This window comes from Mizuhopecten yessoensis, unplaced genomic scaffold (genome assembly GCF_002113885.1).
Source record: "Mizuhopecten yessoensis strain PY_sf001 unplaced genomic scaffold, ASM211388v2 scaffold10877, whole genome shotgun sequence".
In the NCBI taxonomy this organism is placed as follows: Eukaryota; Metazoa; Mollusca; class Bivalvia; order Pectinida; family Pectinidae; genus Mizuhopecten; species Mizuhopecten yessoensis.
Window position 1 is genome coordinate 14,436 of NW_018408766.1, and position 13,493 is coordinate 27,928.

Below are 13,493 nucleotides of genomic sequence, written 5' to 3' on the forward strand. Positions count from 1 at the left end.
ACTATTTTTGTTGACCTTTGTCCATGGAAGGTCCCTGCAAAATTTCATTGAAATTGGTTCAGGGGTTTTGGAGAAGAAGTCGAAAATGTAAATTGTTTACGGACGCACGACGGACGACGGACGACGATGGACAAAAGGCGATCGCAATAGGTCACTTGAGACTTTGTCTCAGGTGACCTAAAAATTCACACCAACACAAATGTACTATTTGCCGCTAGCTCGCCGAATGGACGTAGAGCGGTGAGTGTTTAATCAATATACAACGTTATAAACCACTACATATATACATTTCAAAATCGTTTCAAAAAGATGAGATTGACGACTAAAATGAACCCATGATAATGCGGGCTAAACAATGCTCCATGTGTACTTCAAAAAAATGTACATCTCCAAGTCTGACTGCGAAAAAACCCGGTGTAAAACCCCCGGTCATCAAAACCAACCAACCAACCGGAGATAGTCCCCGGAAACCTGTATCCAAAAGCGGGAATAACTATTACTTCCCTGCAAGCTCGATTTCTGCGAGGCGACAGTTGGACCACTGTCTTACTCTGTCCTAAAAGGATCCGTCATGTCAAAAATAAAACAAGAAATAACACGAATACAGCTGTGATTATCGTGAACAAAAAGCCTGTTGTGGACTCTACGCAAATTTGCATTCAATATAAAACAAAAAATAATCGGTTATAAAAAACTGCACATAAAGAAAAACGTTTGTGCCATTGGAAAAGTTTAAGCAAACTATCTGTCCTGCTGGGGCGACTAGAAATGACACACCAGGGACATACACACTATCGCCAGTGTACCAGGTACACGTCACAGCACGCGCCTGCTCGTGCAGAAAACTAGCCCTAGTGCCGCACGAGACAAATTATTCCCGCTATATTGCGAACCGCAGAAATATTTAATCATTTAACCCTTGTGTCCTTGAGAGTAGATCAAGGTCATTCATTTGAACAAACTTAGTAGCCATTATCCTTGCATGCTTCTTGCAATAGATCATCATCCCATTTGGTTATTCAGAAGAAGTTGTTCAAAGATTTAACGATTTTTTTACCCATGTGACTTTGAAAGGGGGTTATATATCACCCCCTAATCCTTCTGGTTGATTAGCTGGAAGGTGAGCTAACAGAACCAACATTGGTACCACTAAAAGCTCCCTCTACTGCTGTCGTTTTAACCATATTCTATATGCTATATAAAAGCAAACGAAAAAAATAAAGGGAGATTACTCCAACATAAGTAAAGTAGGGTACCATATACCTTTAACATTGCAATCAAAAGATGGCCATCGTTTACTTTTCAAATCTTGACAACTTAGATGGACAAAAATCCAATCAAACCCCTTAAAAAGTCTTATCTTCAAGATGTCTTTTTTTATTTCTAAAACGTAACATTATTGCAGCATAGCCATGTATCCTTTGTCACTTAATGGATCCAACAGACTTATTGAGGCTTACATTCACTTCAACTCCTATAAAAACTTTTAGATTTTCAGATTAGGTTTGACAAAGAGTACGAATTTGCCATAAACTTGGTTAAAAATAGACGATTTATTGACCAATTTCACAGGTAGACAGGTTTAATGGGAAACTTGATGTTATTGTAGGCTGTTAAGTAGATTTTTACAGTGTCAACACATGTGCCTTGTAGGACTTCCTAAACTAATAAAAGGCACCAACAGCAGACACTCCATGACAAAATATCATAATTTATATTTTTATCAAAACAAAAACAAACGAGAAAGTGTCATAGATAATTTGACCGGCTTTTTACTGTTCCTTGCCAATGTTTTTACCTTTTTGATGAAACTATCAGTTGACATATTTTGATAAAAAATGTTATAATGATTTTACTTTTGCCTATCTCTGTTGTAAGATAAACATTGTGGCACAAGTTGTTAATAACGTCGGAGCATGTGTTGGCCATCTTGGAAATTCTGATGGCTTCAATCATTGACATATGTTCCACAAGGAAACATAGGGAACATTTGTACCATATTAAGTTGAAAATGAATAGATAGAATTGATGAAAAATACTGTTATGATTGTCCTCAAAAGACAATTTTCAAATTATCATATTTTCATCTTTGACCCGAATCGAAAACCAGAAGTTCACATTTTTCTAGATAACAATATGTGAGAAAAAAATTCCGCTATCAATCTCTTTATCATATCCTAAGATGAATTTTGTGATTAAAGACCTTAACGATATATACCTGTCAAATTATTAACCAATCACAGTGTGCGACGGCCTTTTTTTATTTTTTTTATGCCCTTGAAAATTAACAACAGTTCAAAACAGTCACCAAGTTTGGTTTATACTGGACTGGCAGATTTTTTCAACTTTGACCCCTGTTGGAAACAGAAAGTTGACATTTTTAGCATATGTGGCGTGGCATCTGTTGTTCATCTGTCATTTGTCCACTAACTTTTCCTTTAGATTGCAACTAGTCCAGAACAGTTCAATGGACTTTAACACAGTCAGCCTGGAGTATCATTGGCAAGGGGGGACCCAATAGTGTATAAACAGAGGATGCCCCCCTGGGAGTAGAGGGAAAACTGAAATCCTTCTCCTTCTGTATGAAAGGAAGAAACTTAACTGAATTTTGTCTAGAACACCCTTAGGCAAGAGAAATTCTGTTATACTTTGTCCATTATGATCGACCTGTAGTTGGATCCCGTGCCCCCTCTGTTATACTTTGTCCGCTATGATCAACCTGTATTTGGATCCCTTGCCCCCTCTGTTATACTTTGTCTGCTATGATCTACCTGTATTTGGATCCCTTGCCCCCTCTGTTATACTTTGTCTGCTATGATCTACCTGTATTTGGATCCCTTGCCCATCGTGTAATACTTTGTCTGCTATGATCGACCTGTATTTGGAACCCTTTCTTGTTCTGTTATACTTTGTCTACTATGATCAAACTGTATTTGGATCCCTTGCTCGTTCTGTTATACTTTGTCTGCTTATGATCTACCTGTATTTGGATCCCTTGCTCGTTCTGTTATACTTTGTCTGCTATGATCAACCTGTATTTGGATCCTTTGCCCCCTCTGCTATACTTCGTCTGCTATGATCTACCTGTATTTAGATCCTTTGCCCCCTCTGCTATACTTCGTCTGCTATGATCTACCTGTATTTAGATCCTTTGCCCCCTCTGCTATACTTTGTCTGCTATGATCTACCTGTATTTGGATCCCTTGCTCGTCCTGTTATACTTTGTCTGCTATGATCTACCTGTATTTGGATCCTTTGCCCCCTCTGCTATACTTTGTCTGCTATGATCTACCTGTATTTGGATCCCTTGCACCCTCTGTTATAGTTTGTCTGCTATGATCTACCTGTCTACCTGTATTTGGATTCCTTGCCCCCTCTGTTATCCTTTGTCTGCTATGATCGACATGTATTTGGATCCGTTGCCCCCTCTGTTATAATTTGTCTGCTATGATCGACCTGTATTTGGATCCCTTGCCCCCTCTGTTATACTTTGTCTGCTATGATCGACATGTATTTGGATCCCTTGCCCCCTCTGTTATACTTTGTCTGCTATGATCTACCTGTATTTGGATCCCTTGCCCTCTGTTATACTTTGTCTGCTATGATCTACCTGTGTTTGGATCCCTTGCCCCCTCTGTTATACTTTGTTTGCTATGATCTACCTGTATTTGGATCCCTTGCCCTCTCTGTTATACTTTGTCTGCTATGATCTACCTGTAGTTGGATCCCTTGCTCATTCTGTTATACTTTGTCTGCTATGATCTACCTGCATTTGGATCCCTTGCCCCCTCTGTTATACCTTGTCTGCTATGATCTACCTGTATTTGGATCCCTTGCTCCTTCTGTTATACTTTGTCTGCTATGATCTACCTGCATTTGGATCCCTTGCCCCCTCTGTTATACTTTGTTTGCTATGATCTACCTGTATTTGGATCCCTTTCTTGTTCTGTTATCCTTTGTCTGCTATGATCTACCTGTATTGGGATCCCTTTCTTGTTCTGTTATACTTTGTTTGCTATGATCTACCTGTATTTGGATCCCTTTCTTGTTCTGTTATCCTTTGTCTGCTATGATCTACCTGTATTGGGATCCCTTTCTTGTTCTGTTATACTCTGTCTGCTATGATCTACCTGTATTTGGATCCCTTGCCCCTTCTGTTATTCTTTGTCTGCTATGATCTACCTGTATTTGGATCCTTTGCCCCCTCTGCTATACTTTGTCTGCTATGATCTACCTGTATTTGGACCCCTTGCCCCCTCTGTTATACTTTGTCTGCTATGATCTTCCTGTATTTGGATCCCTTGCCCCCTCTGTTATAATTTGTCTGCTATGATCGACATGTATTTGGATCCCTTGCCCCCTCTGTTATCCTTTGTCTGCTATGATCTACCTGTATTGGGATCCCTTTCTTGTTCTGTTATACTCTGTCTGCTATGATCTACCTGTATTTGGATCCCTTGCCTCCTCTGTTATACTTTGTCTGCTATGATCTACCTGTATTGGGATCCCTTTCTTGTTCTGTTATACTTTGTTTGCTATGATCTACCTGTATTTGGATCCCTTTCTTGTTCTGTTATCCTTTGTCTGCTATGATCTACCTGTATTGGGATCCCTTTCTTGTTCTGTTATACTTTGTTTGCTATGATCTACCTGTATTTGGATCCCTTTCTTGTTCTGTTATCCTTTGTCTGCTATGATCTACCTGTATTGGGATCCCTTTCTTGTTCTGTTATACTCTGTCTGCTATGATCTACCTGTATTTGGATCCCTTGCCCTCTCTGTTATACTTTGTCTGCTATGATCTACCTGTGTTTGGATCCCTTGCCCCCTCTGTTATACTTTGTTTGCTATGATCTACCTGTATTTGGATCCCTTGCCCATTCTGCTATACTTTGTCTGCTATGATCTACCTGTATTTGGAACCCTTGCCCCCTCTGTTATACTTTGTCTGCTATGATCGACATGTATTTGGATCCCTTGCCCCCTATGTTATACTTTGTCTGCTATGATCTACCTGTATTGGGATCCCTTTCTTGTTCTGTTATACTCTGTCTGCTATGATCTACCTGTATTTGGATCCCTTGCCCTCTCTGTTATACTTTGTCTGCTATGATCTACCTGTAATTGGATCCCTTGCCCCCTCTGTTATACTTTGTCTCTGTTATACTTTGTCTGCTGTGATCTACCTGTATTTGGATCCCTTGCCCCCTCTATTATACTTTGTCTGCTATGATCTACCTGTATTTAAAACCTTGCCCGTTCTATTATACTTTGTCTGCTATGATCTGCCTGTATTTGGATCCCTTGCCCCCTCTGTTATAATTTGTCTGCTATGATCGACATGTATTTGGATCCCTTGCCCCCTATGTTATACTTTGTCTGCTATGATCTACCTGTATTGGGATCCCTTTCTTGTTCTGTTATACTTTGTTTGCTATGATCTACCTGTATTTGGATCCCTTGCCCATTGTGTAACACTTTGTCTGCTATGATCTACCTGTATTTGGATCCCATGCCCGTTCTATTATACTTTGTCTGCTATGATCTGCCTGTATTTGGATCCCTTGCCCCCTCTGTTATAATTTGTCTGCTATGATCGACATGTATTTGGATCCCTTGCCCCCTATGTTATACTTTGTCTGCTATGATCTACCTGTATTGGGATCCCTTTCTTGTTCTGTTATACTCTGTCTGCTATGATCTACCTGTATTTGGATCCCTTGCCCTCTCTGTTATACTTTGTCTGCTATGATCTACCTGTATTGGGATCCCTTTCTTGTTCTGTTATACTCTGTCTGCTATGATCTACCTGTATTTGGATCCCTTTCTTGTTCTGTTATCCTTTGTCTGCTATGATCTACCTGTATTGGGATCCCTTTCTTGTTCTGTTATACTCTGTCTGCTATGATCTACCTGTATTTGGATCCCTTGCTCCTTCTGTTATACTTTGTCTGCTATGATCTACCTGTATTAGGATCCCTTGCTAGTTCTGTTATACTTTGTCTGCTATGATCTACCTGTAGTTGGTTTCCCTTGCTCGTTCTATTATACTTTGTCTGCTATGATCTACCTGTATTTGGATCCCTTTCTTGTTCTGTTATACTTTGTCCGCTATGATCTACCTGTAGTTGGATCCCATGCTCGTTCTATTATACTTTGTCTGCTATGATCTACCTGTATAAGTATCACACAAGGTCTATTTATATCAGTAATCTTGACTAGGGTATATGTATCACACAAGGTCTATTTATATCAGTTATCTTGACTAGGGTATAAGTATCACACAAGGTCTATTTATATCAGTAATCTTGACTAGGGTATAAGTATCACACAAGGTCTATTTATATCAGTTATCTTGACTAGGGTATAAGTATCACACAAGGTCTATTTATATCAGTAATCTTGACTAGGGTATAAGTATCACACAAGGTATAGTTATATCAGTAATCTTGACTAGGGTGTAAGTATCACACAATGTCTATTTATATCAGTTATCTTGACTAGGATATAAGTATCACACAAGGTCTATTTATATCAGTAATCTTGACTAGGGTATAAGTATTACACAAGGTCTATTTATATCAGTAATCTTGACTAGGGTATAAGTATCACACAAGGTATAGTTATATCACTGTAAAAATGTCAAGTCAATAAAACATGTCCTATTGGCCTCCCCACCGCTGTAAAAATAGAGCCTGTTACCAGCCATTACATAGTCCAACATGGCTACCAGACCCTGTGGGGGTCAAGTCAATAAAACATGTCCTATTGGCCTCCCAAGCACTGTAAAAATAGAGCCTGTCACCAGCCATCACATAGTCCAACATGTCAATAAAACATGTCCTATTGGCCTCCCCAACACTGTAAAAATAGAGCCTGTTACCAGCCATTACATAGTCCAACATGGCTACCATTCCCCGTGGGGGTCAAGTCAATAAAACATGTCCTATTGGCCTCCCCACCACTTGAAAATAAAGCCTGTCACCAGGCGTTACATAGTCCAACATGTAAATAAAACATGTCCTATTGGCCTCCCCACCACTGCAAAAAATAGAGCCTGTCCCCAGCCATAACATAGTCCAACATAGCTATCATTCCCCGTGGGGTTCAAGTCAATAAAACATGTCCTATTGGCCTCCCCACCACTTGAAAATAAAGCCTGTCACCTGGCGTTACATAGTCCAACATGTAAATAAAACATGTCCTATTGGCCCCCCCCCCACTGCAAAAAATAGAGCCTGTCCCCAGCCATAACATAGTCCAACATAGCTATCATTCCCCGTGGGGGTCAAGTCAATAAAACATGTCCTATTGGCCTCCCTACCACTGTAAGAATAGAGCCTGTCACCAGCCATTACATAGTCCAAAATGTCAATAAAACATGTCCTATTGGCCTACCCACCACTGTAAAAATAGAGCCTGTCTCCAGCCATTACATAGTCCAACATGGCTACCATTCCCCAGGGGGGTCAAGCAATAAAACATGTCCTATTGGCTCCCCACCGCTGTAAAAATAGAGCCTGTCCCCAGCCATTACATAGTCCAAAATGTCAATAAAACATGTCCTATTGGCCTACCCACCACTGTAAAAATAGAGCCTGTCACCAGCCATTACATAGTCCAACATGGCTACCATTCCCCATGGGGGTCAAGCAATAAAACATGTCCTATTGGCTCCCCACCGCTGTAAAAATAGAGCCTGTCACCAGCCATTACATAGTCCAACATGGCTACCATTCCCCGTGGGGCTCAAGCAATAAAACTTGTCCTGTTGGCCTCCCCAACACTAAAAATAGAGCCTGTCACCAGCCATTACATAGTCCAACATGGCTACCATTCCCCATGGGGGTCAAGCAATAAAAACTGTTTATTAGGATTGTATCTGTTCAGCCTCATTAATTATTACCAATCCCAGTGAAGTAGCACTTACACATAGATGAGCATCTCTTTTCCTTTACAGTAACATGGCAGATATCTTTTGCCTGATAGCTATGCATCACTGTTGCTTGGTCCCAAACTGTACTCTACCGACGGGTAAACATATCATATGTTTTACTCTCAGCTATATTTCAAATTCACACTTAATCTATTATTATTTTACCAAAGTTGCACTTTTGCCATGGCAAACCACATATATGTGTGTGAGGTGTACAAGTGTGTGTGAGGTGTATGTTTATCAGAATATATGGTGGGATGAGTATTTGTGAATGGTTGTCAATATCTATTTTTTTATATATAAGAACATATATATATATTGATGGTAGCAATGATGATACATTCATTAATGATGATGATGTATTGAAAATTATGATTTTGCATTAATGGAGATGAAGATTTATTGACGATGAGGATGCATCTGATGATGATGATGATGATGATATGATGATGATGATGATGAAGAGGCATTAATAATGATGATTTTACATTGATGTTAATGATGATGATGATGTATTAAGATGAGAATGGTGTATTACTATTGATGATGATTGACAAGGCTGATGATGATATTCAGTCACGATGAGGATGATGATGAAAGAGATGACGATGCAAGAGACGACTGACAAACCATGCTAATGGGAATTGAATGTATGTGGGTGTATGTGGTTTTTACGTATTTATGTAATAACAAGAGGCCCATGGGCCTTAACGGCCTATATATTTATACAGAGAGTTGATTTTGTTTTTAACATGAACAGAAATATTATTCAAAGTGACAAAAAACAATAAAACCACCTTATTCAATATCTAGCATACATATTTAAGACTAAAAAGGATTTGAAACTAGCACCTCTGATTCTAAACAAGGAAAATGAAGAAATTTTAGCACACTGACTCCTTTGGGCCCCACCCTACAGCCCTTGAGGGTAGGGCTGGCTCAAAATTTTCAAAGTATCAAACTGTCAACTCAGGGTTATAATTCCAATCAAGTTATTAACATGTAATATTCAAAGTATCATTTGCCATTATAAACCATAATAAATTTTGACCCTTTTTGGCCCCACCCATCAGGCCCGGGGGGTCAGTCAGGGCTCATATGTGCATACCATCAAACTGCTATCCAATACTGATAACGCTAACCTAAATTGAATTACTTCCAATGGAAATTAAACAAATGTTGGTCCAAAATGTGATTTTCCTATATAAACTATAGTAAAGTTTATCCCCTCCCCAGGGGGAAACGTGAGACCCCAGGGTCAAGAAATTTACAATTTTGGTAAATCACCCTAAGACCCTTCCATCTATGAAGAGTATTTGATTCTACCATATCTGGGTCTTGAGAAGAAGATTTTTGAAATTTTGGCCCCGCCAGGGTTTTGGAGAAGAAGTCGAAAATATAAATTGTTTATGGACGCACGCCAGACGACGCCGGACAAAAGGTGATCGCATTAGGTCACTTGAGATTTTGTCTCAGGTGACCTAAAAATGTCTTTAAAAATAAACAAGTTATATAAAAACTAGAAATTGTTGGCTAACAATTTGACTGGCTTTTCACTGTAAGGACTAATTTGGCCTTCTAATAATAATCTGTGCAAGTCTACAGTAGCTGGCTGAGTAGTGGGGGATTCCCGGAGTGCGAAATGACGTCGGAGAAAGAATGGATAAATATAGGCAGCCAGTCTGTAAAATATAGTCCGTCCACTATGTACGTCAGGATGATGAATTGAAATAGGTTTTTGTCTATATTGGTTGTGTTTGCCATGCCAAAGAAAGGCTGATGTTTACCCACCGCAGTAGTGATGTAAACTGTCCCTACTTCTAGGATTGAGAGTGTGTAGTAATCGATGTAGTATTACCAGCGTGTATTAGACGGCTTGATAAAAATCAAGGTACTGAGAGCACTGAAAGCAATTCACAATCACACAAAAATGAAAACGGTTTTTGACTTTCACATTTGAAACTATATTTAGAGTAGGTCAAGGTCATTATTTGCACACACTTTAAAGCCCTTCATTCAAGCATGCTTCTTTGCCAAACATCGTTACCCCCGATTTATTGGTTATTCAGAAAAAGTGGTTTTAATATTTTTACGCATATCATTCAAGGTCAATCATTTTTTCATAGTTTTTTTGATAGTCAATCATCTGACCATGTTAATGTATCAAATAGTAGGACTCTAGACCTTGTAGAACTTTAAAAGAAGTTTTTTGAAGTCATTATCTTGAAATAGCACATATGAAGTTTGTGACCTTGATTGTGACCTTGATAGTTAATCAATGTCAACCATTTTCTCAAACCTGATACCCCGACATCTCAGAATCTTTATTTTTAAATATCAAGACTCTAGACCATGTGGAACTTAAGAAGAAGATTTTTTAAGGTTGGTACCCAATATAGTGCATTTTAACTTTGACCCCTGCCGAAAACCGGAAGTTGACATTTTTTGTTAAAACAGTATGAAAGAAAAAGTTTGCCCTCGGCTATCTCTATATGATATCCAAAGATCAACCTCGTGTTTGATATCGTTAACGAAATATATTGGTATAGGCTGTTAACCAATCAGAGTTTGTGGCGTCCATCTTGGAATATTAATTGCTCCAAAAAGTAACATAAGTTCATAAGGGCCCCTGGAGGAATACATTTATTAATTGTGGTTAATATTGCAATGGCAGAATTGGAGAAGAAGATCGTTGAAGTTGAAACATATTGTCAGCATTTTAAAAGATCAAAGGAAATATTCGAAATGGCGTTCAACGTTAACGGTAAATGTTACAGAAAAACTAAAGACATTGAATTCATTGGAATGACATTCTCCATCGATCTATTGAAGAATTTTTCAAAAAAAAATGAAAAATGAATGTTGTTAAAAAAATTGGTGAACTTCGACCCAAGGGCGCACTTTTTAATTTGAAATATTTTGTATTAACATGTAGTGAAAAAAAGTTAGATATGAAAATTATCTACAAATAATTTTCTTTCACAAATTTTGTACATTCAACGGTTTTCGAGTTATAGCGATTTTAAAGATTTTACTCTATGACGTCATGGTGGCCATTTTGTTTTTTCGATGAAGTTGAAAATGTTACCAAATGTTAGAGGACATCTGGGGAAATCTTTGTCATTGATATTGGAGTAAAACAAGTTTTAAAATACAGCGAAATTTTTAAAAGATCAAAGGAAATATTTCAAAATGACGTACAACCTTAACGGTAAATGTTACAGAAAAACTTAAAACATCAACTTCATCGGAATGACATCCTTCATTGATCTGTAGAAGTATTTTTCAAAAACAATGAAAAATGAATGTTTTTAAAAAAAATGGTGACTTTTGACCCAACAGTGAGCTTTTTTATTTGAAATATTTTGTGTTAACATGTAACCAGAAAAAGTTAGATATGGAAATTATCTACAAATAATATAATTGCACAAGTTCTGTACAATCAACGGTTCTGGAGTTATAGCGGTTTTAAAGATTTTAACCTATGACGTCATGGCGGCCATATTGGATTTTTGACCTACTTGGAAATGTGCATGAAACATCTTCTGACCTTGGCCAACAACATACTTAAAAGACTATAAACCTATATTTTACCAATCAAAAGATACAGACTCCACAAAACAGCAGAAGAAGAAGAAGAAGAAAGAAGAAGAAGAAGAAGAAGAAGAAGAAGAAACATAACAAAAACAATAGGTCTTTTCACCAGTTGGTGAAAAGACCTAAAAAGCAATTTCCCTTTCTTTGAAAAATATTCAGAATCTCTTGTTTTTTCCTCTTTCAGTATTTATGTTCAACTTTTCTCTTAATTTGTTTTATCAGTTTGCCTGTACACCATCTTAATAGGTCTTTTGATCAACCTCAAAGTTAACATGCACAACTTAGGACCAAGGGAAACCTTCATATTAAATTTGAGAAAGACTCCTCCCGTACATTCTGAGAAATAGTGATAACAAAGTCACACTGTAACAAGATGGCAGCCTGTCCACATCCTTGTTTTCAGATCAGTCAAACAATTTGATATGAATAAGTTAGAACTAAGAGGAACCCTTATGTGAAGTTTGAGAAAGATCCCTCAAATACTTTTTGAGCAATAGGGCTACCAAAATTGTTCTCCCAAGTTCAAAAGGGCAACCCAGCTGGCCATTTTGGTTTTCCAATCATCCCCAAAATTCAAAATGTGGAACTAGGAACCATGTGAATATTGAGAGGGACCCCTCCTGAACGTTCTGAGAACTAATGCTAACAAACCTAACTCTCAAATTCAAGATGGCTGCCTATCCGCAATCTTGGTTTTGTGATAAGTCCCAAAACTCAATGAAACATATTAAAACCCGAGACCATGGGGAACTTTCACTTCAAATTTGATAAAGACCCCATCCAGCACTTTTTGAGAAAAAGCGCTAACAAAACTTTAAAGTCTCAAATTCAAGATGGCTGCCTGTCAGCTGTCTTGGTTTTGTGATTAGTTCCCCCAAAAAATGATATGCATAACTTAGAACCATGGGGAACCTTTATGTGAAATTTGAGAAAGATCCCTCCAGTCCTTTCTGAGAAATAACGCTAACACTCAAATTCAAGATGGCTTTCTGTAGGTTTTCCCTTCAGTCCAAAAATTTGATATGCATAACTAAGTATCATGTGGAACTTTCATGTAAAATTTAAGAAAGACACCCTCCAGCACTCTCTGAGAAATAGCGCTGACAAACTTGAACTCTCAAATTCAAGATGGCTGGCTGTCTATTTTTTTCCATATATTGATGTAGAGATTCACTGTAACTATCTAGTCCTAGCAACCACAGCTGCCGAAGTTACCATCGTAGCAGTTGACCAAGAACATATTCTTTATGGAGTGCTAATGCCAACCAACTGCCTTCATACTACTGTATATGCCATCCAAATGAAGGTCAATCCTTACTTGTTTGCCCTTGTTTGCTCTTGTCCATTTTTCCCACCTTATTTAAACAAATATTAAAGATTTATTTTTGTCGAAAATAATTTTGAAATTCAAATTATCACCAAATTCAGCTTTTGATACTGTATTTTAGGGCAATGATAAATGTTATTTCAAAAAAAACCCAGCCCGCATGCAACCCTGAAATGTACTAGAACACAAAATTGTTTTATGACTAAAGTTATGTTGCTTCTGTAGATCAAAACTTTTCCTTATAATGTTAAACAAACATTTAATAATAAAGGGTAGTAAAATGATCTATTTATGCACCCCTAAAGACAAATGTTTGCTGGTGAGTGAAATATATTTCCATTATTAATCAATTACACATCAGAAATAATTTCGAAACTCATTTGATCAACATTAAAAAAAAAAAAATGAAATCTTTAAATCTGTTCTCAATTCAGTTTTGAAAGAACTAAATTCTATAGCACTGGTTTGATCAAATTAAACATTGTTTTCTCGATAAAGAAAGTACAGGCACAAATGGAAAGATGCTGAGACTGTTTTGTTGTCATCAAAAATATAAATTGATTTATAAAGAAAAAAGGAAAAAGAAAGAAATACTTCTCTAGTAGTTTGAGAAATTTGAACAAGAGGCCCAAC